We start from the raw sequence: 25,362 nt of genomic DNA on the forward strand, positions 1-25,362 counted from the left end.
GTACAGATCAAATGGTGTAGCTTAGAAATAAAATGTGTCCCGCAGTCGGAGTCGATAGATTCCATTATGCCATATCTCGGGATTATATTCTCTAACAACAGTCGGGCCACGGTTGGTGCATCGTCTTTGGCAGTTGGGAAAGCCTCTACCCAGTGAGTGAAATGGTCTACTATTACTAGCAGATATTTCCATCTCTGCACTGGGGGTAATTCTGTAAAGTCGACTTGGATCCTCTGGAATGGCCTAATTGCGAGGGGCTGACCACCGGCTGGCATAGAACGCATGGCTTTCTGGTTAATACGCCGGCAAGTGGGGCATCCGACTACCTCTTGTTGGGCTAATGTGTGTATCCCCCTGCATACATAGTCTCTCAGGATCGTGTCACACATGGCTTGCACCCCCCAGTGGGTCTGATGGTGTAATCGGTGCAGAATGCCCCGGGTGATCTGTTTGTTCAGTACTTGTCTCCCATCAGGAACCGTCCACTTCCCGTTAGTATCGAGCCGGGCACCCAATTGATCCATTTTATCAATCTCCCCCTGGGTGAAGACGGGTTGTTTAACGAGCCCTTCCCTCAACGGTATTAACGTTAACAATTGGACGGATTTTTCGACCGCTGCCCGCTTGGCTTCCTCATCTGCCAGCCGGTTTCCCACCGCTTCCGGTGTCGACCCCTTCTGGTGACCGGGTACATGGACTACTGCGAGTTCCGTAGGTAACGCCAGGGCTTCCAACGTTAGGCTGATCATTTTTTGGTGAGCTAATTCTTTTCCCCGGGAAGTTATCAATCCTCGCTCTTTCCAGATTTTCCCGAAAGTATGAACGATTCCGTATGCATACTTTGAGTCAGCATATATGGTTCCCACTTTCCCTTCCAACAACTTCAGGGCCCTCTGGAGGGCGTACAACTCACAGGATTGGGCTGACCACTTCCCGGGCAGTCGTCCGGACTCGATCGTCTGTTTCGTTGCACCATCTATGACAGCATAACCACTGTACCGTACCCCACTGATGCACCGGGAGGACCCGTCGATGTACAGTTCCTGTCCTTCACCCAGCGGGGCTTCTTGCAGGTCCTCTCGGCTCTTGGTCTGCAAGTCTACAAATTCCACACAATCGTGCTCCTGTTCTCCAACTGCAGGACGTCCGTATAGAAACTGGGCTGGGTTGCAACTGAGATCTTTTGCAAAATTGAGATCGTCCCCGGCCATCAAAATCGTCTCATACTTCAGGATGCGAGAGTCTGTTAACCAGCGGTGAGCCTTCTGAGCCAGTATGGCACTAACCGAATGTGGGGAATATACTGTGATCCTTCCTCCAAAGGTAAGTTTTCGGGCCTCTTCCACTAACATTGCCGTAGCTGCCACTGCCTGTATACAGGTCGGCCATCCACATGACACAGGGTCTAACATTTTGACAAAAATGCAACCGGCTGACGTTTCCCTGCCCGCAGCTGGGTAAGCACACCCTGGGCAATTCCGCCGGCGCTATTGACATATAATTGGAACGGTTCCTTCAGGGTGGGTAAAGCCAATACCGGAGCTCGGATCAGTTTACTTTTAATAATATTAAATCGCTGCTCCTCCTCATCTGAACAGTCCACCTTTTGTCCTTCTTGTCCCAGTTTGTCGTACAAAAATTTTACTAAAGTGGTGTAACTTTCAATACATATCCGGCAATACCCTACTAGCCCCAGGAATTGTCTGATTTCCTTCTTCGTCCTGGGTATTGGCATACCCGTAATCCCTGATATTCGTTCTGGCGTGATACGGCGATGCCCCTTACTGACTTGATGGCCCAGATATCTTACTTCTTGCTCCACGAACTGGAGTTTTGTCCTGGAGACGCGTAGGCCCTGTTTCCCCAGGAAGTTCAGCAGGGCAACGGTGTCTGCTCGTACCTCCTCTTCTCCTGGTCCTGAGAGTAAGAGATCATCGACATATTGGAGCAATTGATTTTCCGCGTTACACTGAAATCCTCCTAAGATCTGCTCCAGTATTTGTCCAAACAAGTTGGGTGACTCCGTGAATCCCTGCGGCAAGACCGTCCACCTTAACTGTCGCTTTCGTCCTGTGAAGGGATTCTCCCATTCAAAGGCAAAAAGGTTCCGACTTTCTTTGTCAAGGGGGCAACTCCAGAAGGCATCCTTCAGATCTATTACGCTGAACCATTCATGTTCGGGGGAAATTTTACTCATTAATGTGTAGGGATTGGGTACCACCGGGTATCTAGCCTGGACTACTTCATTCAACCCCCGCAAGTCTTGCACCAGCCTATATGTCCCATCCGGCTTCCTCACAGGGAGTATTGGAGTATTGAAAGGGGACATACATTCCTCCAGTAGTCCATCTGTGATTAATCTTTCTATCACAGGTTGTAACCCCTCCCGTCCTTCCATAGCAATCGGGTACTGTTTCCTTCTTACCGGGCCTCTTCCTGGTAACATGGTGATTTGGAGAGGTTTGATGTTTAGGCACCCTCTGTTCCCCTCTCGGTACCATACTTCCGGGTCTATTTGTTGATCATCTTCTTCGGTGAGGGCGAACAATTACCACCATTTCCCCATTACTTGGTACCGTTCCGATCCCTAGTCTAACCTGCAAGTCTCTTCCTAACAAATTAAACCCCGCCGATGGCAGTAGAAGGAGGTCTCGTTTAGTAGTTCTGTTTTCATACCCAATTTCCACGTCCTCCACCACTGGGACTTGTAATTTCTGTCCTCCAATTCCAGATACCCCCATAACTGTTCCTCCTGCTCGGGTGCCGGGGGGTATTTGGATTATACATGATCTTTCGGCTCCCGAGTCCACCATAAATGTGATCTCCGATCCTTGGGGCCCTACTTTCAAGTTTACCAGGGGTTCCTGTCGATAGTCCTTTTGCCCCAAGGGTAGGAACCCCCAACCTCCCTAATCTTCCTCCATCAGGGCGTACGACCGCACCTCCCGCTTGTAGCGGGGGCACTCCCGTTTAAAATGTCCCTCTTCATTACAGCAGTAACATCTGAGTATCCTCTTCGTTTCCCTGTCGCGGTCTCGCGTTCCTCCACTCTTCCTTTGTTCCGGCCATCGTCCTCTTTTCCTCTGCTCTTGCCACGACTCTCCCCTTTCCTGTTCCTGCCACGGCTCTCCCTTTTCCCTTCTTCCAGCTGTCACTTGTTGCACCGTTTGCATCATTATCTTTGTCGCCTTCTTTTGCTTCTCATCGTCCCTTCTCACAAACACCTTTTGCGCCTCCCGTAGTAGTTCACTTAGAGATTTACTATCCCAATCATCCATTTTCTCTAACTTCTTTCGTATGTCCGGCCAGGCTTTTGATACAAACTCTACCCGTATGAGTTGTTGCCCCACGTCCGTCTCAGGGTCCACCCCAGTGAACTGATGCAAATTCTTCCTAATCCTGTCTAGGAAGTCCGTCGGGGTTTCCTCCGGGTTTTGATGATTACCAAATGCCTTGGTAAAATTGTGCCCCTTTGGGGCTGCCTGCCTTATTCCTCTTATCCAATATTCCCACATGTCTCTCATGTTGCGCCGTCCTTCCTCCGTTTGCTTATCCCACTCGGGGTCGGTGAGGGGAAACTTCTGCTCCCCTCCTTCTCCCCCCTCTCTCTCCCAGACCAAGAGCGCAGCTTGTCGTATCATCTGTCGCTCCTGGTTAGAGAACAATGTTCCCATGATGGAACACATCTCCTCCCACGTGTAAGTATTCGGACCCAGGAACTGATCCAATTGTTCAGCTAGTCCCATGGGGTCCTCTAGTAGGCCCTTCATCTCCCTCCTGAAATTCCGTACTTCAGTACTCGTCAAGGGAACGTTCACATATCCCGTCCCTCCTTCCTCGCCCCCCATGGGCACTTCCCGGAGTGGATTCATTCTTGCAATCGAGACAGGGTTTTGTCTGTGACCCCTTCCAGCTTGAGATCTGGTCTGTACCCCTGAGGCAGCCTGTGATTCCTCCCCATTTTCTTCCCCTTCCCCTGACTCGTCGTCACCCGGAGGAACATTTTGTGGGGCAGACGGGGTCACGTAGGGCGGCGGTAAGTGATCTAAAGGTTCCCATTCTTTCTGCCTTCTCGAGTCTTCATTAGTTACCTGCATTTGGCAAGATATCGCAACCGGTAGCCAACAAAAGGCATAATCACTTTCTTCCAGATTATCACCCGGTTTTGAATTGACATATAAAATGAGAGCTTGCCGGACCCAGTCTTCATCAGAGCCGAATCTAGGCCACCACACTGAGTCGCCCTGAATAGGTTTCTGGGACCACTTTTGACAGTATTTTACCATCTTGCTTCTAGATTTTCCTTTTCTCCCACCCTGATTCCAATTATTTAACATTCTTCCTAACGGACTATCGTCAGGTACCCCGGGGTATGTGTCATTGTCCCTGTTTAAGCCTACCCTTCCCTAAATCGCCTTGGATCCCTTATTTCTCATTGCCGAGGACTTCGTATTTCTCATATTATCCCGTGATAATCTATCACAATTTAGCCAATTCCCGGACCTTCAGTCCCGTGATCGCCCAGGTTCCTTTGCAGGCACCCCCGGTCTCTGTGACACAGATCACAGGCACCCCGTAGGTACACGTTTCTCCTCAAACACGGTCTCTGCAAAATCTCTCACAGACGAGCCCCGGCCTCTAGATACCTGAGTCCCACGTCTCTATAGAAAAATCCACAGGCACCACGTAGGTCCCCAGGCCTCCGGAAACACGGTCCCCGCAAGTTTTTTTCTTACCTGGGTTCGGTGCACCGAAATTACTCGATCGTTAACCGTCCCCACTGCCTCGGCCACACCCCTCCTTTGTTTTCCTGAGCCTCCCGGATATCACTCGCTCAAGCCGTGCGGGGCGACAAGCAAGGAATCAGGGACTGCCGAACTCGGCAGGGTGCACCTTCTCCGATGTCCTTCCTCAGCTCCCCCCGCGGCCGGAGTGTTGATCGGATGAGCCCCCAAGTTGTTAGAAACGAAAATCGCTTCTTAATAATCGCTCGAGACAAATTCAGGAAAACAAAGTTTTATTAGCAAGTCTGCAGAGTTGGGCACCCTTCTGAGTAAAAGGCGCGCTGAGGCTTACAAAGTTTCTCATTATATACAGCACAAGTCCCTCCCCTCTTTGGTTCTAACGAGCCATGAGGTTCACATTCTTAAAAACATCAATTTGCACCCTTATCACAAAGTCTGCAACAAATGTCTCCAGACCCTCCCCTTCCTGGCTCTTAACGAGCCATGAGGTTCACATTCTTAAACCGTCATTATTCTCCAACTTGCACCCTTATCACAAAGTCTGCAATAAATGTCTCCAATGTTCCCAGAGTTGTTGTCTTTCTCCCCCTGTAGTCTTATCAGTCAAAGACTTATTCTTCTCTGTCTGTGCTAGCGGTCTTATCAATCTGTAGCAGATGTCCCTGTATCAATCTGTAGCAGATGTCTCTCGAGTCGTTTCCCTGTCCTGCAGTCTTTATCAGTCAAGGGCTCATCCTTCCCTGCCTGTGTTAATGGTTTCATCAATCAAGGGCCTGTTTGTTTTTACTCTGCTCACAAACTGCATGCACAATTTTAAACTATTCTACTTTTGAGTATACAAAATGTTTTAAAAAAGCAAAAGTCTAATGTTTTTAGAAAAGAAGTCACTCTGCTCACAAATTGCATGCACAATTTTAAACCATTCTACTTTTGAGTATACAAAATGTTTTTTAAAAAAGCAAAAGTCTACTGTTTTAGAAAAGAAGCAAAAGTTTTGTCTTTTATTATCGATCAGTCTGTGGTCTAGGCACATCTTAAAGTTTGAACAGAAATTACCTCTCACAGATATCAAAAAATCTTGACAAAACAGAATCAGGCCGTTCGGCCCACTGAGTCCACAATGACCCTCTGAAGAGAATCCAAGTCAGACCCACTCCCTCGATGATATCCCTGAAACCCCACATTTCCTATGGCTATTCCAGCTAGCCCAAATATCCCTTGACACATTGGGCAATTTAACATGGCCAATCTGTTGTAATGGCAACTATGGGCAGGAAATCAATACTGGCCCAGCCAGGAACACTCAAACACTGGAAATGAATGAAACTAAGGTGATCACCCGGGGAGTTCCATCTACCTTCCAGCCTCTGGGGGTGTGTCCAGGCATTATTCACCATGATCGTACCCATCTGTTACAGCCTGCAATCCTAACCACCGGTATCCCGAGATATATCAAGGTGAGTGCGGTTCGGACCACAGCCGATGTGAGAGGAGCCGAATTCTTGGATAACAGGCTATGGGAATGTTATGATATGACCTGTTCCTTCCCATTTACATAAGTTTGGTCCCTGTCAATGTTCCCTCTACCTCCACAGTAAGTGGGATGAAATCATGGTCGCCCATCCAAATACCTTTTTTTATACAACTCTGATAATTTGGACTTCATCCTAACTTTGTCACTTGAGTTAATTGGAATCCCTCGTACCAAGCCCAGGTGTCCCAACGAGAGTGTCCTGACAGCTGTTATTAACCCAGCCGTTGGTCACTCACAGTGAGAGATGTTCGTGTAGGTGTTCTCCTGGAACAAATATTTACGCTCTTTGTCACGAATCCAGGATGGGATATTCCCTTGGCTGGCCCGCCTGAGTTCCTCCTTCAGCTGTTCCATCATTCTGTTACCGTAGATACTGCACAGGGTGTGGTTTAACAGCTAACCGTCATCTCTGCTGGGGCCCTGGATGATCTGGTTAATCGTTTTGGTGTGACCCTCCAGTTTGGTCTCTAAGTGATGGTTAACCTGATGTTCCACTAGTTGTCCCATGGTCTGAAGATAAGACCATAAGACATAGGAGTGGAAGTAAGGCCATTCGGGCCATCGAGTCCACTCAGCCATTCAATCATGGCTGATGGGCATTTCAACTCCACTTACCTGCATTCTCCCCTGGGTTTCCTTTATTCAGTCTTTCTCAGGCTCATTAGAGAGTTGTTGGGTAAGGATCCTGAGTTTATTCTCCAAATTAGCAAAGTCAACGTACTGACCGGTAACACTCCTGCCCTGTATACTGTGGCTACATCATTAAGGAGTTCTCTTTTCATTCATCTGTTCATTACTGTTCTGGGTTTTCCCTCATATTTCCCTGCCCTTCATCCCATTATCCTGTGGGCCAGTTGGGAACATAATAATTTTAATGAGGAAGGACGCCATTCTGGTTACTGTACCCCTGATGCATTTATTATGATGAGTGTCAGTTTGTGGTAAATGTTAGTGAACAAGGAATTCCCTGCGAGTTTAATGACTAGCCCATTACAAGAGCCTGATATGTATGGGACAAGCTGTGGGAGGAGCCTTCCCTCCTGGTCTCAGCCCGTTTTTAATTTTGTTTCTGAGGAATTTTCCCTGATGGGCTTCCTGAGGTATCACTGTCTGAACTCTGACCCCTTGTCCGGGCTGTGTGCTCAGTATCTCACGACCATACACCCGTTCTCGGGGAAACCCGACCAATCGCCTGTGATCCCTGAGCTCCTGTAACACAATGTGGAAATCCCTAAAGTTTATTTCGTATTCAGCGATTAATTAGCAGAGGGCCCAAGCCTCCTGCGACCACACCTCCTCCCTCACCTCCATCCAAGGCCCTAAAGGAGCCTTTCACATCCATCAAAGTTTTACCTGCACACCAACCAATATCATTTATTGTATCCGTTGCTCCCGATGCGGTCTCCTCAACATTGGGGAGACTGGACGCCTCCTAGCTGAGCACTTTAGGGGACATCTCTGGGATACCCGCACCAATCAACCCCACCACCCCGTGGCCCAACGTTTCAACTCCCCCTCCCACTCTGCCGAGGACATGAAGGTCCTGGGCTTCCTCCACCATCACTCCCTCACCACCAGACGCCTGGAGGAAGAACGCCTCATCTTCCTCCTCGGAACACTTCAGCCCCAGGGCATCAATGTCGACTTCCCCTTCCCCCACCTTACCCCAGTTCCAAACTTCCAGCTCAGCACTGTCCCATGACCTGTCCTACCTGCCTATCTTCTTTTCCACCTATCCACTCCACCCTCCCCCCATCCTAACACCTTCATCCCCATCCCCACTCATCTATTGTATTCTATGCTACTTTCTCCCCACCCCGACTCTCCTCTCATTTATCTCTCCAGCCTTCAGGCTCTCTACCTGTATTCCTGCTGAAGGGCTTTTGCCCGCAACGTCGATTTTACTGCTCCTCGGATGCTGCCTGAACTGCTGTGCTTTTCCAGCACCACTCTAATCTAGAATCTCATTACAGAGGGCTTCCGGGGGTTCGAATCCCAGGTGTCCCTCCTTCTTTCTGAGACATGGGAGACAAAGGCTCGGGCCCAGTTTCTCATTGCGAAGAGAGGTGCAGGTCATATCCCTGAAAGCCCAGAAAAAGGACGCAGAGTCTCCGCGGGAAGCTGACGGGGGGAGGGGAGGGACATTCCGCTGGTTGTTGTTCTGCAGTTATGTAGCGCCTCTACAGAATCTGCCTTATCCTGCCCTCGAGCAGTGAGGACGGCTGATTTCATCACATCACAGATGCCCCTCCCGAGCTGTTGGCCCTCAGTGAGAGCTGAATGTCCTGTTGGACTTAGGCACATGTCGATTAATTTAGTTTGCTCCTCAGCATCGACTCTGTGTTTGACAGACTGTCGGTCAATCTCATCCAAACATGTATCTGGGACGGAGACGGGATCGTTTTGGTGCTGCCCACCAGCTGGGAACCTGGAATGGTTGTATATGGAGTAAGACCATCAGCTGTTTGACACTGGGTAACCACAGGGTTCATGGAATCTGAGTTCGGCTGTGTCTCAGGGCTGGGGGCAAAAGGTGCAGTTACCAGGGAGACAGGCAGTGGGAGTCTTCATTTGTGAGCGGGTGTGGATGTGTCAGTGTGGGGCCTGTCGTTATCGCCATGGGGAGGTAGAACCCCAAAGGCACACATTATCCCATTCTGGGAGGAGTCCTGATTCCCTAGGGATTGTATTTGCTCCTGGCACCTCCTACTAGGGCCTGATGTGTGTTGCTCCGTGTTGTAGGTGTACAGGACCCATGCAGCTGTTTGGAGTTCATACACTGTCCTTCCAGATTGTCAATGTAACCTGAGGCTGCCTCCCCATCCCCACAGACCCTCCTTTCACTGGATTGGGCTCTTCCCAATTGTAACTGGAGTAGTCCCATGTGGGTGAGACCCAGCTCGGTCCCAGCCTGTAGGTTTCCCTGGGGTGACCGGATCCCAGCTGCCTTATCCCAGCCGGGGGTCCTCCAGGCTATCGGCAGTGGAGTGAGCTTTCCAGCTTCCTTCCCCAGATCTCGATGGGCATCTGACCACAGCTCCTGTACCAGGAATCCTTCACTGCACGGCCAGGCTGGCTTCCTGTGAAATTCTGCAGGACTGTTTCACATTTGTCCCGACTCGTGTTCCTATTGCTTTAGCCGCTTCTGTATTATGGGACACCTGGGTATATTCATAGAGTCATAGAGTTCTACAGCATGGAGACAGGCTCTTTGGCCCAAACTGGCCCATCCACACTAACCCCGTTTCCCTGCACTTGGCCCATATCCTTCCAATACGTTCCTATCCATGTATTTGTCCAAGTGCATTTTAAATGTTATTAAATGTATCCCCCTCGAATACTTCCACTGGTAGTTCATTCGGTATGAGTACCACCGTCTGGGTAAAACCCTCAGGTTCCCTTTTAATCTTCCCCTTTCACCTTAAACTGATGTCCTTTCATCCTTGAATCCCCAAGCCTTGGATAAAGACTGAGTGCATTCACCCTATCCATGCCTCCCATGATCTTATACACCTCTATAAGGACACCCCTCAGTCTCCTACACACTAAAGAAAATGTCCTTGCTTGTCCAACCTCTCTCTATAACCATCTAGTTGAGTTCTGGCAACATCCTTGTAAATTTCTTCTGTCCTCTTTCCAGTTTAATAACATCCTTCCTATAGCAAGGTGGGTAAAACTGAACACAATATTCCAAGTGCGGCCTCACTAACATCCTGCACAACTACAACAGAACTTCCCAAATTCGATATTCCATGCCCTGACTGGTGAAGGGCCCAGTGTGCAAAAAGCCTTCTTCACTGCCCTGTCTCCCTGAGTTCAGAGAGCCGTGCTCCTGGAATCCAAGGACCCTCTGTTCCACTACACTCCTTCAGGCCCTACCATTCCCCATGAAACCCCTGTCTTGATTTGTCTTTCCAAAATGCAAGATCTCTCCCTTGTCTGTATTAAACTCCATTTGCCGTTTCTCAGCCCAATTCCCCAGCTGATCAAGGCCCTGTTGCAATTGCTGAGAACCTTCCTCACTTATTTTAGTGTAATCTGAAAACTTTCTAATCATGCCTTAAACATCCTCACCCAAATCATTTATATAGATAACAAACAGCAATGGGCCTAGCACTGACCAGCTTCGTGGCACAGTGGCTCAGTAGTTAGCACTGCTGCCTCACAGCACTGTGGTTCTGGGTTCAATTCCAGCCTCACAGGATGGTCTGTGTGGGTTAGATCCTGTTAGGGTTAGATTTCCTATAGTATGGAAACAGGCCATTTGGCCCAACAAGTCCACACTGACCTGCTGAAGAGTAACCCACCCAGAGCCATTCTCCTTACCCAATATTTACCCTTGATGAATGCACCTAGCATTATGGACAATTTAGCACGGCCAATTTATCTGAGCTGCACATTTTTGGATTGTAGGAGGAAATCGGATCACCCAAATGAAACCCACGCAGACACAAGGAGAATGTGTAAACTCCACACAGTCACCCGAGGCTGGGGTCCAACCCGGGTCCTTGGCACTTTGCGGCAGCAGTGACAATAACTGAGACATCATGCAACACCAACTGAGTTTGTACATTCTCCCCGTGGCTGCGTAGGTTTCCTCTGGGTGCTCCGGTTTCCTCCCACAACCCAAAGATGTGCAGGTCAGGTAAACTGGCAATGCTCAGTTGCCTATAGTGTTCATGGACGTGTACATAAGTTGCATTAGTCAGGGGTAAACGTAGATTAACAGGGTAGGGGAATGGGTTTGTGTGGAATAATCTTCAGAGGGCCAGTAGACTTGTTGGGCTGAAGGGCCTGTTTCCACAGAGGTGGGATTCTATGATTCTATGACCACTGAAGCACACCACTAGTCACAGGCCTCCAGTCTGACTGTTACCCTCTGCTTCCTGCTATCAAGCCAGTTGTGTACCCAGTTTGCCAACGCCCCCTGGATTCCATGCGATCTACCCTTCCAGAGCAAGGTATAGATTAGATTACTTACAGCGTGGAAACAGGCCCTTCGGCCCAACAAGTCCACACCGCCCCGCCGAAGCGTAACCCAACCATACCCCTACATCTACATCTACATCTACCCCTTACCTAACACTACGGGCAATTTAGCATGGCCAATTCACCTGACCTGCACATCTTTGGACTGTGGGAGGAAACCGGAGCACCCGGAGGAAACCCACGCAGACACAGGGAGAATGTGCAAACTCCACACAGTCAGTCGCCTGAGGCGGGAATTGAACCCGGGTCTCTGGCGCTGCGAGGCAGCAGTGCTAACCACTGTGCCACCGTGCCGCCCATGGTACCAAAAGGTACCATGTGGAATCTTATCAAACACCTTACTGAAATCTGTAGAGTCTACATGTCTACACATCTGTAGAGTCTGCTCGTCAAACTTCCTGATCACTTCATCAAAGAACGCTAACAAATTTGTGAGGCATGGTCTCCCACGCACAAGGCTATGCTGACTACTCCCAATCAAAATCTGTATTTCCAAATGCATGTACATCTAATCTCTCAGAATCTTCTCAAGTAACTTACTGACCACACACGTTCAGCTGTCTGATTTCTTGTTGCAGCTTTTTCTTTGCAACCCTTCTCGAATAAGGGCACAAAATTTGCTGCCCTCCAACCTTTGAGACCTCACCCCTGGCTAATGATGATGCAAAAAGATCAGCCAGGGACCCCACAATTTCTTCTCTCGCCTCTTGCAGTGTTGTTGAATATGTTTGGTCAGGATCAGGAGATTTATCCATGTTCATACATTCTAATGCATTCAACATTTCCTCTCCTGTGATATGGACTGTCCCCAAGAGATCATCACTAACTTCCCCAAATTCCCAAGCCTTCATGTCCTTCTCCACGCTCAAAACAGAGGAGAAATAACTCCTGCGATTCTGCACAAACATGTCCACTTTGGTCCTTGAAGGGTCCTAGTCTCTCTCTAGTTATTCTTTTTCTTTTAATATACTTCAAGAGTCTCTTTGGATTCACCCAAATTTTCTCAGCCAAGGTCATCTGCCCTCCTGATTCCCTTCTTCAGTAAACTCTTGTATCCCCTATGTATCCCCAGGGATTCCCCTGACCCCAGCTGCCTGTACCTGACTCATGCCTGCTTTTTTTCTGGTTAAAGCCTCAATGTCTCTTGTCATCCAGGGTTCCTTATTCCTGCCAACCTTGCTCTTCAAACTCACAGGAACTGACAGATCTTGAACTGTAGCTGTCCCACATTTAACGAACTTCCACTTGCCAGAGGTCCAGTTGCCTGCAAACAAACTTCTCAAACCAACCCCTGCAAGCTGCTGGCTAATTCCGTCAAAATCTGCTTTGCCCCAATGTCGAATTAGCACCTGGGGAACATTCTGTCTCACTCCACAATGATTACAATATTAATAGAAATGTGATCACTGGTTCCAAGTGCTCCCCCACTGTCACCTCACTCCGAACATTCTGGTTGGGTTGTTTACCTTGTTTTTAGAAATAACTGGACTTCACCATCAGCATCGCAATGTTCAGTTGTGGGACTTTATCTCTTCCATATGAAGGAATGGGACCCAGAAATCTCTATTTAATCTGGCTCCCATCAAACTTCCCAGGAACAGTGCTGCCCAGGTTATCAGTGTTCCCAGCTAACTACAGCAAGGCACACAAAGGATTCAAAGTGAATCATCACTGAAACGGTTCTCATGTAAATATTCCAGATTAGTTTGAGAATGGACTTAGATCTGGAGGAAAGCTTCCTCGAAGTGCCCCATCGAACACTCTGGAGATTGACAGCACATAGTGTTATGTCAATGTTGCCACAGTCAAATACACAAAGGAGAAAGTGAGAACTGCAGATGCTGGAGATCAGAGCTAAAAATGTGTTGCTGGAAAAGTGCAGCAGGTCAGGCAGCATCCACGGAACAGGAGAATTGACGTTTCGGGCATCAGCCCTTCTTCAGGACTTTCCTGAAGGGCTGATGCCCACAACATCAATTCTCCTGTTCCTTGGATGCTTCCTGACCTCCTGCGCTTTTCCAGCAACACACTTTCAGCTCAGATACACAAAGGAGAGGATTAATTATTAATACCTGCATCTCTCTGACCTGATCTGGGAGATATGGGTCAGGAGGGGGAGATTACTTTGTTGGGTAGGGATCAGTTAATGAGGGGTGAGTGCAGTGTTGGGTAGGGATCAGTCAGGGATGGGGTGAGTGCAGTGTTGGGTAGGGATCAGTCAGGGAGGGGGAGATTACAGTGTTGTGTAGGGATCAGTCAGGAAAGGGGGAGATTACAATGTTGGGTAGGGATCAGTCAGGGAGGGGGTGAGTGCAGTGTTGTGTAGGGATCAGTCAGGGATGGGGTGAGTGCAGTGTTGGGTAGGGATCAGTCAGGGAGGGGGAGATTACAGTGTTGGGTAGGGATCAGTCAGGAAAGGGGGAGATTACAATGTTGGGTAGGGATCAGTCAGGGAGGGGGTGGTTGCTGTGTTGGGTAGGGATCAGTAAGGGAGGGGGAGATTGGAGTGTTGGGTAGGGATCAGTCAGGCAGGGGGAGATTGGAGTGTTGGGTAGGGATCAGTCAGGGAGGGGGAGATTACAGTGTTGGGTAGGGATCAGTTAATGAGGGGGTGAGTGCAGTGTTGGGTAGGGATCAGTCAGGGAGGGGGTGATTTAAGTCTAGTTAGGGATCAGTCAGGGAGGGGGAGATTGCTGTGTTGGGTAGGGATCAGTCAGGGAGGGGGAGATTACAGTGTTGGGTAGGGATCAGTTAATGAGGGGGTGAGTGCAGTGTTGGGTAGGGATCAGTCAGGGAGGGGGTGATTTAAGTCTAGTTAGGGATCAGTCAGGGAGGGGGAGATTGCTGTGTTGGGTAGGGATCAGTCAGTGAGGGGGTGATTTAAGTCTAGTTAGGGATCAGTCAGGGAGGGGGAGATTGCAGTGTTGTGTCAGCATCAGTCAGGGAGAATGTGAGTGCAGTGTTGGATAGGGATCAGTCAGGGAGGAGGTGATTGCAATGTTGGTTTGAGTTCAGTCAGCGAGGGGGAGATTACAGTGTTGGGTAGGGATCAGTCAGGGAGAGGAGATTGCAGTGTTAGTTACTGATCCGTCAGGGAGGGGGAGATTGCAGTGTTGGGTTTGGATCAGTCAGGGAGGTGAGATTGCAGTGTTGGGTAGGGATCAGTCAGGGAGGTGAGATTGCAGTGTTGCGTAGGGATCAGTCAGGGAGGGGGAGATTGCAGTGTTGGGTAGGGATCAGTCAGGGAGGGAGAGATTGCAGTGTTGGGTAAGGATCAGTCAGGGACGGGGAGATTGCAGGGTTGGGTAGGGATCAGTGAGGGAGAGGAGATTGCAGTGTTGGGTAGGGATCAGTCAGGGAGGGAGAGATTGCAGTGTTGGGTAAGGATCAGTCAGGGACGGGGAGATTGCAGGGTTGGGTAGGGATCAGTGAGGGAGAGGAGATTGCAGTGTTGGGTAGGGATTAGTCAGGGAGGTGAGATTGCAGTGTTGGGTAGGGATCAGTCAGGGAAGGTGTGATTGCAGTGTTGGGTAGGGATCGGTTGGGGGGGGATTGCAGTGTTGGGTTGGGATCAGTCAGAGAGGGGTGAGTGCAGTGTGGGGCAGGGATCTTTCAGGATGGTGATGATTGTAGTGTTGGGTAGCAATCATTCAGGGAGGGGGTGATTGCAATGTTGGATAAGGATCAGTCAGGCAGGGGGAGGTTACAATGTTGTGTAGGGATCAGTCAGGGAGGGGGAGATTGCAGTGTTGGGTAGGGATCAGTCGGTGAGGGGGTGAGTGCAGTGTTGGGTTGGGATCAGTCAGGAAGGGGGAGATTGCATGGTTGAGTTGGGATCAGTCGGGGGGAGAGATTGCAGTGTTGGATTTGGATCAGTCAGGGAGGTGAGATTGCAGTGTTTGGTAGGGATCAGTCAGGGAGGGTGAGATTGCAGTGTTGCCTGGGGATTAGTCTGGCGGTGGTGATTGCAGTGTGGGGCAGGGATCAGTCAGGATGGTGATGATTTCAGTGTTGGGTCGTGATCAGTCAGGGAGGGGTAGATTGCAATGCTGGATAAGGATCAGTCAGGAAGGTGTAGGTTACAATGTTGTGTCAGGATCAGTCAGGGAGGGGGAGATTGCAGTGTTGTGTAGGGATCAGTCAGGGAGGGGGCGTTAAGTCTTGGTTCGGGATCAGTCAGGGAGGGGGCGTTAAGTCTTGGTTCGGGATCAGTCAGGGAGGGGGCGATTGCAGTGTTGAGTAGTGATCATTCATGGAGGGGGTGGTTGCAATGCTGGATAAGGATCAGACAGAAAGGGGGAGGTTACAATGTTGTGACAGGATCAGTCAGGGAGGGGGAGATTACAGTGATGGGTAGGGATCAGTCAGGGAGGGGGAGATTGCAGTGTTGGGTAGGGATCAGTCAGGGAGGGGGAGATTACAGTGTTGGGTAGGGATCAGTCAGGGAGGGGGTGATTGCAGTGTTGGGTAGGGATCAGTCAGGGAGGGGGAGATTGCAGTGTTGGGTAGGGATCAGTCAGGGAGGGGGAGATTGCAGTGTTGGGTAGGGATCAGTCAGGGAGGGGGAGATTGCAGTGTTGGGTAAGGATCAGACAGAAAGGGGGAGGTTACAATGTTGTGACAGGATCAGTCAGGGAGGGGGAGATTGCAGTGTTGGGTAGGGATCAGTCAGGGAGGGGGTGATTGCAGTGTTGGGTAGGGATCAGTCAGGGAGGGGGTGATTACAGTGTTGGGTTGGGATCAGTCAGGGAGGGGTGAGAGCAGTGTTGGGTCGGCATCAGTCAGGGAGAGTGTGAGTGCAGTGTTAGATAGGGAACAGTCAGGGAGGGGGTGATTGTAGTCTTTGGTAGGCATCAGTCAGGTAGTGGACAGTGAAGAATGTTACTTCACATTACAATGGGATGGTGAACTGATGGGCCAATGGGCTGAGGAGTGGGAGATGGAGCTTCATTCAGATAAATAAGAAGCGCTGCATTTTGGGAAAGCAACTCTTCGCAGGACTTATACACTTAATGTTAAGGTCCCAGGGAGTGTTCCTGAACAAAGAGACCTTGGAGTGCAGGTTCATTGTTCCTTGAAAGGAGAATTCTGGGTCGATAGGATAGTGAAGAAGGTGTTTGTTATGCTTGTGTTTACTGTTCAGTGCATTGAGTAGAGGAGTTGGGAGGTCATGTTGTAGCTATACAGGATATTGGATAAGCCAGTTTTGGAATATTGTGTGAAATTCTTGTCTCCTCCCTCTCGGAAGAATATTGTGTAATTTGAAAGGGCTTAGAAAAGATTTGCAAAGATGCTGCCAGGGTTGGAGGATTTGAGCTACAAGGAGAGGTTAAATGGGCTGGGCCTGCTTTCCCTGGAATGTCTGAAGCTGAGGGGTAACCCATATGGAAGTTTATAAAACCATGAGAGGCATGGATAGGATTAACAGACAAGGTCTTTTCCCTGGGGTGGGGTAGTCCAGAACTGAAGGGCCTAGGTTCAGGATGAGTGGGGAAAGATATAAAAGGAACCTAAGGGACAACGTTTTGATATGGAGGGTGTTGCGTGTATGGAATGACCTGCCTGGTGAAGTGGTGGAGACTGGTACAATTACTGCATTTAAAAGGCATCTGGATGGGTATACGAACAGGAAGGGTTGAGAGGGATTTGGGTCAAGTGCTGGCAAATATGACGAGATTATGTTAGGATATGTGGGTGGTGTGGATGAGTTGGACCGAAGGCCCTGTTTCTGTGCTGTCCATCTCTCTGACTGTAAATGTTTTGCACTGTCCATTACCAGCCATACACTTCACTGTTTCCCCTGTTTACCTTGGTCAGTTCTCCTCTCAAACACATGTCAATGGCTTTGGTTGTGATTGCGGGCTGTGCTTTATGGTCACTTTAAAAATCCATCATCTCGCTGAATTCCACTACACTGCAATTTCCCAGAGGATATCTCAGTGGGACATTACTCCTTCACTCAGCGTCATCACCCAACGGTCGATCTGAGATCGTCACCTCCCTGGCCGTTTCCACAACGTGTTATTCAAAGAAACACTGATAGAAGCATTCAAAGAGGAGTTCGGAGACCATCCCTTTTGCCGATGTGACTGTCCCAGATTATACAAAGACTGAAGTCGCCCAGAATTATCACAGTGCCTTTGCATTACACAGGAATACATTGGAATGTGTAACAGGGTTGAGCAATGAAATGCTGTTCGGCAGCCTCTAAACTGTTCTCCTGCTTGTGTTGTTGACACATGTTACCCAGAATCTGCATTCACGCTGATTCAGCTTCATCATCTGAGGCCAAATGCTTTCTCTGTAATGCCTTTGTTACTCATTACTGTCAGGGTTACCCATCCTGCACTCCCTGACACCCCTCAAGGAGGTGTCCAATAGAATATTCATGTTCCACCTTTTGTTCACCCTGTCACCACTAAATCTCATTTATCTCTGTGCCCCAGTCCATCCACCTTATTGCAGAGACTTTATCCAGTCCAAAAAAGAACATTACGATTGACTCTTTCCACAATTTCTTGTCACAGTCCAATTCACTGATGTACAGTTTCAGTTAAACTCTGTCTCTTCCTGTTCCTTTCTGCTTGTCTTCAGCTACATTGCCATTTCTCTTTGGATTTGGAAAGCTCCTTTCACCTGAATCCTCTGCATCCTCTCTGTCAGTTTAAAGTCCTGCCCATAAGCTTACCGACATGGTTGGCCTGGACACTGCTCCCAGGGGTGGGGTAGTCCAGAACTGAAGGGCCTAGGTTCAGGATGAGAGGGGAAAGATATAAAAGGAACCTAAGGGACAACTCCCAGCAGTGTTGTGTTTAATTCACTCATGGGATGTTGCTGTCTCTGGCTGGCCAGCATCGCATACCCACCCCGAGCTGCCCTTGAGCTGAGTGCCTTGCTGGATGATTACAGAGATCAGTTTAGAGTCAACCCCATCGATCTGGGTCTGGATCATATGTCGGCCAGACCCGCTGTCTATTATAGATGTCCTTCCTAAAAGGATATTAAGCAGTTAGATGGGTTATACTGGACCCCAGCATTAACATCTGGATGAACAGTCGGGTGAGAATAGCACGAGGCCATCACTTGTCCCACTCGTAGCTCACCTGTCACTGAGTACGGATCCCCGTGCACCATGAATCCCAACCCTTTCATCATGACCATTGTGTGATCCTGATACCTTCCTGCACTCTGGTGATAGCACTCAGTCTCTCTCCATGTTGTATCCCTCACTGTGTGGGCCTAATTGCTGCCTCTGTCAGTGTCTCTCACTCTTGCAGCTACTCCAGATCCTGAACCAATGGAATTCCCCTTTCCAGAGACACACAGCAGCACAGGCCAGGGATGGAGACTGGGATTATCCAGATCTCTGTGGGACTCAGGGCCATTCTCCATGTGTAACCCTCACTGCATCAGTCTAATTTCCCATTCTGTCTGTTTCTCTGTCTCCTGTCGGTCATCAGGATGTTCCTGTCTCAGCCGAATTCCTAATTCTTGTCTCGTCCATAACCACATCAAAGACGGTTGGTCAGTCAGAGAGACATGAAGAGGGAAGTGTGGAGCCTTCAGTAAATCCTGCAGCCGGTAAGATCACTCACAGTAAACAGCACAGGGAGGGGTTAGTGACCTTCTGTATTCAGACCTGGAAGACAGGACATAGACACAGAGCTGGGTAAGGAACAGCTCCATTCTAGGCTTCATTCACATCATCTTATGAGGGACCTCCTTTCACCTCTGCTGTACTGGTCCTCCCTGGGACATCTCTCTCTGACTTTCTGTCTCTTTTTCTCTATCCCCTCTCTCACCCACCCACTCTCATTCTCTCTCTCACCCCCTCTCACTCTCTCTCTCCAAATCTCTTCCCCTCACTCATTCTCTCTCTCTCACCCTCTCACTCACTCTTGCTCCAACCCCCTCACTCACTCTCCACCTCATCCCTGGCTCTCACCGAACTCTCTCTCTCTCCCTCGCGTGCCTCTCCCTCATATCCCTCTCTCTCTGGCTCACCCTGTATCTCTCCCGAGCTCGGTCTCCCCCTCTTTCTATCTTACTCTCTTTCTCTTTCTCTCTCTTGTCCCCTTATCATGCTCTCTCTCGATCTCTCTGTCTCTCTCTCATTTTCGTCCCTTCACTCACTCACACTTGCACCTCTCTCTCTCTCCCTCGCGTGCCTCTCCCTCATGTCCCTCTCTCACTGACTCGCCCTGTATCTCTCCCTATTTCGCTCTCCCCTCTTTCTATCTTACTCTCTTTCTCTTTCTCTCTCTCAATCCCTTATCGTTCTCGCTCTCTCGATCTCCCAGACTCTCTCTCGCATTCCGTCCCCTCACTCACTCTCTCTCTTTCTCGCTCGCCCCATCTCTCGCCCGTCTCTCTTGCTCACACCTCGCTCTCTCCCTCTTTCTCCCTTCAATCTCTCTCCCTTCACTGTCACTTTCTCCCCCTCTCTCTGCCCCCTCTCTCTCCACCTTCTCTCCCCACTTTCTCCCCTCTCTCTCCCTGCCTTACCCCATTCTCTCACCCCTCTCTCACCCCTCTCTCTCACCCCCTCTCTCACCCCCTCTGTGACACCCTCTGTCACACCCTCTCTCGACCCCTTCTCTCGACCCCCCTCTCTTTCCTCCCTCTCTCCCCACCTCACCCATCTCTCTCTCACCCCTCTCTCCCCCACTTTCTCGATCCACTCTCTCGACCCCCTCACTTGACCCCTTCACTCGAGCCTTTCTCTCGACTCCCTCTCTCGACCCCGTGCTCTCAACCCTTCTCTCTCTACCCACCTTTCTCCACCCCCTCTCTCCCCACTCTCTCTCCACCTCTCAAACCCCTCACTCGACCCCCTCGCTCAACTCCCTCTCTCGGCACCCTCTCTCGACTCCCTCTCGCTCTCTCAACCCCTATATCCCCCCTCCACCCCCTTTCCCCCTCCTCCCTCTCTCCCCTATCTCAACCCCCTCACTCTACCCCTTCTCTCGACTCCCTCTCTCTCATCCCTCTCTCCCCATCTCTCCCCCCCCCCTCTCTCAACCCCCTCACTCGACCCCCTCACGAGATCCCCTCACTCCACCCCCTCTCTCGACTCCCTCTCTCACCCCTCTCTCTCCTTCTCTCTTCCCCCTCTCAGAAAGCACTCTCTCTCTCCCCACTCACCCCTTTTCTGTTCCCCTCTCTCCATACTCCCTCTCCCCATCCTCCCCCTCCCCCTCTCACTAATCCTGTCTCTCCCTCTCTCACCCCCGTCGCTCTCCCCATCTCTCTCCTCCCCTCTCTCCCCCTTTCTCTCCCCCTCCCTCTACCCCTCTCTCTCCCTCTCACTTGACATCCCTCTCTCTTTCTACCCCTCTCTCGACCTCCCCTCTTTCAAACTCCCACACTTTACACCATCTCTCGACACCCTTTCACGACCCACCTCTTTCAACCCCACCTCACGACACATTCACTCGAACTGCCTCACTTGAACCCACTCTCTCTCTCCCCGACTCTCCCCTCTCTCCCATTCTCTCCCTCCTCTACCCTACTCTCTTCCCCAATCTACCCTACTCTCCCCCTCTCTCTCCCCTCTCTCTCCCCTCTCTCTCCCCTCTCTCTCCCCCCTCTCTCCCCGTCTCTCCCCCTCCCCCTCTCTCACTCCTCTCTCCCCGTCTCTCCCCCTCCCCCTCTCTCACTCCTCTCTCCCCCTCTCTCCCCCGTCTCTCTCCTCCTCTCTCTCCTCCTCTTTCTCCTCCTCTCTCTCCCCCTCTTAATCCCCCTCATTCAAACCCCCTCAATCTAACCCCTCACTGGACCCCCTCACTTGACCCCCCGCTCTCCCTCTCTCTCTTCCCGCTCTCTTTCCCTCACCCCCTTTCTTTCCCCCTCTCTCCCCACACTGTCTCCCCCTTCCTCACCCTCCCCTCTCACTCCCCCGTCTCCCCCTCTCTCTCCCCCTCTCTCTCCCCCTCTCTCTCCCCCTCTCTCTCCCCCCTCTCTCCCCCTCTCTCTCCCCCTCTCTCATTCCCCCTCTCTCATTCTCTCCCACTCTCTCTCCCCCTCTCTCTCTCCCCTCTCTCTCTCCCCTCTCTCTCTCCCGTCTCTCTGCCCCCCTCTCTCTCCCCCCCATCTCTCTCCCCATCTCTCTCCCCATCTCTCTCCCCCTCTCTCTCCCCCTCTCTCTCCCCCTCTCTCTCCCCCTCTCTCTCCCCCTCTCTCTCCCCCTCTCTCTCCCCCTCTCTCTCCCCCTCTCTCTCCCCCTCTCTCTCCCCCTCTCTCTCCCCCTCTCTCTCACCCCTCACTCTCTCCCCCTCTTTCTCGCCCCATTCTCTTCCCCTCTCCCACACTATCTCCCCCTCTCCCCGCCTCTTTCTCGCAATCTGTCTCCCCGTCTCTCTCCCCACTCTCTCCCTCTCTCTCTCTCAGCCCCCCTCACTCTCCCCATCACTCTCCCCATCACTCTCCCCCCAACTCTCCACCTCTCTCTCCCCCTCTTTCTCCCCCACTCTCTGCCCCCTCGCTCCTGCACACTCTCCCCCTTTTTCTCCCCACTCTCTTTCCCCCCTCTGTCTCCTCCTCTCCCTCTCTCTCCACCTCTCTCTTTCCTCACTCCCCTTCTCTCTTGCCTCCTCTCCCTCCTCTCTTTCGCCTCTCTCTGACCCTCTCTCTGCCCCTCTCTCTCTCACCTCACTCTGTCACCTCACTTTCCTCCCCTCTCTCACTCCCTCCCTCTCTCCCTTCCTCCCTCTCTCACCCTGTCATTCACTATCGTTCCTCTCCCTCACTCACTGCCCCCTCTCTCTCCCCTTTCTCAAACACACTCCCCCGTCTCTTTACTTCTCTCCCTCTACCCCCTCTCTCTCCTCTCTCTCCCCTTCAATCTCCCCATCGCTCTCCCCCTCTGTCCCCCTCTCTACCCCTCTCTACCCCTCTCTCCCTCTCTCCTTCTCTCACCGCCTCTTTCCCCATCTCAACCCCTCTCTTTACACCTCTCTCTCCCTCACCCCCTCTCTACCTCTCACTCTCTCTCTCCCCTCGCTCACACCCACACTCCCCCTCTCCACTTCCCTCCTTCCAACCCCTCTCTTTCTCCCCTTCTCTCTCCCCTTCTCTCTCCCCTTCTCTCTCCCCATCTCTCTTCACCCTCTCTCCCCCTCACTCTCCCCCCTCCCCTCTCCCCATCTCTCTTCCCCAGTCTCTATCTCGGTCTACTTCCTCTCTCTTCCCCCTCTCTCCATGACTCGTTCTCGCTCCACCCTCTCTCCACATACCTCTCTCGCCCTCTCTCTCACCATCTCTCCCCTCCTCTCTCCCACTCTCTCTTGCCCCCTCTCTCCCCCTCTCTCTCCCCTCTCTCTCTACTGTCTGTCTCTCAACCCCTCTCTGTCTACACCTTACTCTCACCCCCCTCTCGACCCTCTCTCTCTCTCTCTCTCTCGCCTCTCTCTTCACTAACTATCTCCCCCACTCTGTCACCTAACTTGCTCCCTCTTTCTCCCTCCCTGCCTAACACTCTCCCTCCCCACTCCCTCCCCACTCTCTCCCCCCACTCTCCCCCCACTCTCTCCCCCCCCCACTCTGTCTCCCCACTCTGTCTCCCCACTCTCCCCACATTCTCTCTCTCCCCCAGTCTCACCCCCACTTTTCCGCCCACTCTCTCTGCCCCCACTCTCTCTGCACTCACTCTCTCTCACCCTCTCTCTCTCCCCCTCTCCCCTCCTCTCTGTCCCCAAACTCTCCCTCCTTCTTTCTCTCCCCCTTTCTCACCCCTTCTCTCCCCTTTCGCTCCCCCCTCTAGCCTCCTCTCTCTCACCTCTCACTCTCACCCTCTTCCCCTCCCACATTCTCTCCCTCTCTCCCCTCTGTCTGCCCCCTCCCCCCTCTCTACCCCCCTCTCCCCCTCTACCCAACTCTCTCCCCCTCCCCCTCTCTATCCCCACACTCTCCCCCTCTTTCTCCCCACTCTCTCCCCTCTCTCTCCCCTTCTCACCCCCCTCTCCCTCTCTCCTCTCTCTCTACCCAATCTCTCTCGCCCCCTCTCTCTAGCCCCCTCTTTCTTGCCCCCTCTAATCTCTGTCTCTCCTCTATGTTGCCCCACTCTAACTCCCCTCTCCGGCCCCCTCCTTTGCTCACCCTCTCTCTACCCCCTCTCTCACCATCTCTCTCTCTTCACTACATCTCTACCCTTACTCTGTCACCTCTTCTCCCTCCCTCTCTCACACCCTCCCTCTCTCTCTCCCGTCCTCCCTCTCAGTCTCCCCCACTCACTCCCCTCTCTCCCCCACTCTCTCCCCCACTCTCTCCCCTCTCTCGCTCTCTCCCCCTCTCTCTCCCCCCTCTCTCCCCCTCTCTTGCCCTCTCTTGCCTCCTCTCTGTTGCCCATCACTCTCATCCCCTCTCTCTCGCCTCCTCTTGCTCACCCTCTCTCTCCACATCACTCTCCATCCATCTCTCTCCCCCTCTCTCCGCCCTCTCTAACCCCCTCCCCTCTCTCTCTCTCCCCATCCCACGCCCACTATCTTCCCCTCTGTCTCCGCCCATTCTCTCCCCTCCTCTCGCCCCCTCTCTCCCCCTCCCCGTCTCTCTTCCATCTCTCTCTCCCCACCTCTCTCTCCCTGCCTCTTTCTCCCCACATCTCTTCCCGTCTCTTCCCGACTCTCTCCCCATCTCTCTCCCCATAATTTCCTCCCTCGCCCCCTTTCCAGCTCCATACTCTCTCGCCACTCTCTCCCCACTCACTCTCCTCTCTCTCTCCCCCGTCTCTCCCCCCCTCTCCCCCATCTCTCCCCTCCCCCTCTTCCCCCTCTCTCTCCCCCTCTCTCCCCGCTCTTTCACCCCCTCCCCCCCTTTCTACCCCCCTCTCTCCCCCCCTCTCCTCCTTCTTCCCCCTCTCTCCCCCTCCTCCCTCTCTCCCTCTCTTACAGCTCTTTCTCCCCCCTCCCTCTCTCCCATTCTGTCCTCCTCTGTCTCCCTCTCCCTCCCTCTCTCTCTCTCCCCCTCTTCCCCCCACTCTCCTGTCTCTCTCCCCCCTCTCCTGTCTCTCTACCGTTTCTCTCTACCGTTTCTCTCCCCCCTCTCTCCACCCCCCTCTCTCCACCCCCCTCTCTCCACCCCCCTCTCTCCACCCCCCTCTCTCCACCCCCCTCTATCCACACCCCTCTCTCCACCCCTCTCTCTCCACCCCTCTCTCTCCACCCAACTCTCTCCACCCAACTCTCTCCACCCAACTCTCTCCACCCCCCTCTCTCCACCCCCCTCTCTCCACGCCCCTCTCTCCACCCCCCTCTCTCCACCCCCCTCTGTCCACCCCACTCTGTCCACCCCACTCTGTCCACCCCACTCTGTCCACCCCACTCTGTCCACCCCACTCTGTCCACCCCACTCTGTCCACCCCACTCTGTCCCCCCTCTCTCTGTCCGCCCTCTGTCTGTTCCCGCGCTCTCTGCCCTCTCTCTCTGCCCCCATCTCTCTGTCCTTCTCTCTCTGACCCCACTCTCTCTGACCCCACTCTCTCTGCCCCCCTTGCTCTGTCCCCCCTCTCTCTGCCCCCTCTCTCTGTCCGCCAATTTCTGACCATTCCACCTCTCACCCACTCACTTTCCCCCTCTCTCCCTCCCACTCTCTCCCCACTCTATCCCCCAATCTCACTCACCATCTTTCTCTCACCTTTTCTCTCCCCCCTTTTTCTGCCCTCTCTCTCTCCCCCAACCCCCACAATTCCCCCGACCCCTCTCTCTCACCCCTTTCTCTCTCACCCCTCTCTCTCACCTCCTCTCTCTCACCCCCTCGCTCTCACCCTCTCTCTCCCCTTGTCTCTCACCCCTCTCCCTTGCCCCACTCTCGCGTGGTCTCTCTCTCAACCCAACTCTCTCCCCCTCTCTCACCCCCTCTCTTACACACTCTCTCTCACACTCTCTCTCACACCCTCTGTCTCACACATCTCCCTCCACCTCTCTCTCCCGTTATGCCAACCTCTCTCTCCCCCACTATCCCAAACACCCTCTCTCCCTCTCTACCCCCTCTCTTCCCCTCTCCCTTGCCTCCTCTCCCTCCCCTCTTTCGCCCTCCCCCTCTGGCCCCTCTCTCTCTACCCCTCACGCTGCCCTCTCTCTCTCTCTTTTCACTCTGTCA

Source organism: Chiloscyllium punctatum, chromosome 21 (genome assembly GCF_047496795.1).
Source record: "Chiloscyllium punctatum isolate Juve2018m chromosome 21, sChiPun1.3, whole genome shotgun sequence".
In the NCBI taxonomy this organism is placed as follows: Eukaryota; Metazoa; Chordata; class Chondrichthyes; order Orectolobiformes; family Hemiscylliidae; genus Chiloscyllium; species Chiloscyllium punctatum.